The following is a 3571-nucleotide window of genomic DNA, read 5'->3' on the forward strand; positions in this document are numbered from 1 at the left end:
GCCTCAGAAGAGGGATCCTCCTCCTCTCCCTCTTGTGACATGGCTGGTGGTGCTACATAAACAACAAGATAGAACAGAACACATTGCAGACATCAAAGTTACATGATGCACAGAGAGAATAGGCAAGCACATCCAAGACACTTACAGTGAGCTGGAGGTGAGGGAGTCTCCGGCAGCACAGGCGACCGTGGAGACAGGGGTGGTGGTGATGGTGGTGGTGGTGATGGTGATGGTGGTGGTGGTGATGGTGGTGCCACTGCCGCCTCCTCCTCCTCCACTGTGGGAAACCTTGCTGGTACTACACAAACAAGAAAGAAGAAGAAGAAGAAGAAGAAGAACAACAACAACAACCCCTTTGAGAGAGCCAAGGACAACAAGGAACACAGAGAACAGACAAGCACATTCACTGCACTTACAGTGAGCCTGAGAGGATGTGCCCTCCTCCTCCTCTTCCAACATAGCTGGTGCTACATAAACAACAAGGTAGAACACAACAAACACATTGCACACATCAAAGTTACATAATGCACACAGAATACAGCCAATCACATTCAAGGCACTTACATTGGCCCTCCTCTTCACTGTCTTGTTCTACAAAAAGAATAACACAGAATTGGAACATTACTAACCTAAAAACATGGCAGAAGTTTAGTCGTTTCTCACACACCTGTGTGCCAAAGCTAAGGCCACAGGGCTGAATGACAACTGTCCATTTCCTGGTGTCAGGCCACACATACAGGCACAATTGCGTTCGTGTCCCTAATTTGTTGTGTTTTGACTTTGGATGTACATCCACTGGGGCAGACTGCATCATTTTCCACAACTTTGTCCACCGCACTACAGCAGATAGCAAGTCATGGTAGGAGGATGATTTGTTAATCTTGTTGATCATGCATTTGTGATGCAATGACATGATTACAATATCAATTTAGATATTAGGAACTCTTGGATGTCCTAATAGGATTGGATCACACTTATCACATGGTATTTGGACCAATCACAGCACCCTGGTCAATATAATTGGCTGTAGACCATATATACCAGATCACCAAAAAGGCCACATGGCAGTAATGTAAGCAAGTCAAGACAATGTTAGACATTTCCGTTGGAATGATTCCCAATGTAAGGACAAGCCAAGATTCTGAAATTCCCCCATCCCCAAAACTAACCAGAAATCCCCCCAGATGTCCCCACTCTATAATACTGTATTTATGTGTTAATGTGTTAATAATAACGTACTATGCATTGTAGAATATTTCTCATGTTCTGTCATTTTATGGGGCCTCACCAAATGAGATTGGCTGTACATCATGGAGTTGCATTTTAGTCCAAAATATTCCATAATTTGTATACTCTGCAACTTTCAAACAGCATACATAACATACAAATATTGTAATTTAATGGGTCAAAAGAAGTCCAATTCTGTCAAATGTATAAACAAAATGTTATGACTGCAATTTTGATGGGCTGTGTTTGTGAACATCTAAGCCATAATATTTCTAGGCAAAAATCCCGTATCACAAACAAACAGCCATTGGGGATCAAATGACACCAAACACAGCTCTATTAGTGATTAACAAAAGGTTCTTGTCACAGTCCCCCTCCAGCCTGCTGTCCCTTCCTCCCCCCTTGCTCTCCTTTCATCATCCCCCCTCTCTTCCCCTTGCAGATTCCTAGGGTCCTGCACAAGCCTACATCAAAAGCTGTTCAGGAGGGGAAGAAACACCCACTGTGGTGCGGGTAGTACCTCTCCTCAGCAAAGTTGCCAAGGAGTCGGCTACCCCGCTTGGCCCGAATGGCACAGGCCGCCGGGGTGTCCCTGCGTGCCCCCCGGTGGGCACAGCACAGCCACGAGGCTTCCCACACTCTGCGGCCGCCAGAGACAAAGGCCATGCTCCCTGAGCGCAGCCCCAGTGAGCAGGGCATGCCTTGTTGCCCTGGCGACCTGACGCTGGGCCGGCCATTGCCAGGACAACCGGGAAGTGTCCTGCTCTGGCTTAAGAAGACCGGAGCAGGACCCAGTCCACTGTTGGTCCCTGGTATGTCGCCATGAGCAGCTGTTGTGAAGTCTGAGCTGAGGCCAGACCTCCCCACCTCCAAGAACCCGCTGAGTACTCTGCTGATACCTGGGGGGCTAGAGGTGCTTGCTATCAGCTGTGTGCAAGGGTACTCCTGCCTGCTACCTGCTGTGTGCCCGAGGATACTCCTGCCTAAACCGTGAATGCCCCAATTCTCCTGCCTGAACTACCCCCCTGGATCCCCCGATTTTCCCTGCCTGTACTGTCCCGTGGAACTCGCATACATTTTTTGCCTGGATTGCCCTATTGAACCTCTCTATTACTTTTGCAGGAGCTGCCTGCTTGGATTAATACATGCTTGGGCCATCGCTACACAAATTGCCCTATCATGGGCTGAATTACAATTGTTTGGAGCTACTCCCCTCTCCTCCCCCATTTTGGGTACCCCGATGCTAAATTCCTACCCTGATTGAGTGCTTTCCATATAACAATAACGCTTGGTGTGTTTAGCATCCTCCGTGTGTTCTGTCCTGCCTACGCTTCCGTCACAGTTATCATGTCATTTACAAGCAATGTGTGTGGCATTAATGTATAATTGACAGTCAGTGGAGATCAGTGTGGAGATGCCAACAATGGCAAAGTCATGAGGTCCAAGCTTCTAGAGCTTGTGCTTACCTTCCACAATGCGGAGTCTCCGCAGGGGATGCCCCGCCTGTGGTCGGAAGAAGTGGACGGTGGCTGTCCTCCTGTGAGGTTTTTTTGCCAAGCAGACCACCGCCTGGCGCCCATCAGCTGTGGCTAGCAGAAATCAACAAAGAGAACATTATTGCCAAACAAATTCAGAATGAATGTAGCAAAACATTTTTCACAATACAAAACTGAAAGTAAACCTTTTAATAACAAATTGACTTACCAGAGATTCGGCGGGCAACCTTTTTCAAAAACTGCGGGTTGCGCCGCTTCACATCGCTCCAACTGTGCTGGATTTGCAGCACAGTGGAGCGGTGGTGGAATCTCTGCCACAGCCGATGTTTGATGTGGCGCACGATGGTCTGCTTGGCAAAATTCGAACAGCCACCGTCATACTTGCGTAACAGCAGAACCTGTGGATGACAAGAAAAGGTGAAGAATTTAAATGTGAGAGGTTTGTGTAATCAAACATAACAAATATCAGACACAAAGCAGGGGATAATTGTCCAAAAAGGCAAGCTAAAACATTAACTATATCTACATGTGTGTGTGTATACACATACATACGTACATACAGTATAATTGTATTGTATTGTCATTTTCAATGCATTCTCACCTGAGCAATAATTGTTGGTAGAATTGCATAATTGTTGGCAGAATTGCACAATTGTTGCAGCACTTCTAAAGTGTGCTCAAATGGTCTTTAAATACGCATTGTGCTCTTGTGTGCCATTCATTGTTAATGGCACCCCAAGTGCTGTTAGCAAACATGCATTTTGCTGCACATTTTGGCATTTAACAAATATGCTAGGCACGCACCTAAATGATAATTGAAAGAAAACACAACACTCCATGGGCACAAA

General features: G+C 46.4%; 1 long non-coding RNA gene across 1 annotated transcript; it reads right to left on the bottom strand.

Annotated features, from left to right (window-relative positions):
• Nucleotides 1-564: 564 nt before the first annotated feature.
• Nucleotides 565-3118, bottom strand: LOC149466396 (uncharacterized). Its single transcript, XR_016312092.1, has 3 exons — nt 2932-3118; nt 2694-2816; nt 565-591 (listed from the first exon to the last, which is right to left on the bottom strand). It is a non-coding gene; the product is annotated as an uncharacterized LOC149466396 (long non-coding RNA).
• Between the last annotated feature and the right edge of the window lie 453 nt (nt 3119-3571).

This window comes from Staurois parvus, unplaced genomic scaffold, assembly GCF_062004578.1.
Source record: "Staurois parvus isolate SC_StPar_1 unplaced genomic scaffold, SC_StPar_1.0 ptg000131l, whole genome shotgun sequence".
In the NCBI taxonomy this organism is placed as follows: domain Eukaryota; kingdom Metazoa; phylum Chordata; class Amphibia; order Anura; family Ranidae; genus Staurois; species Staurois parvus.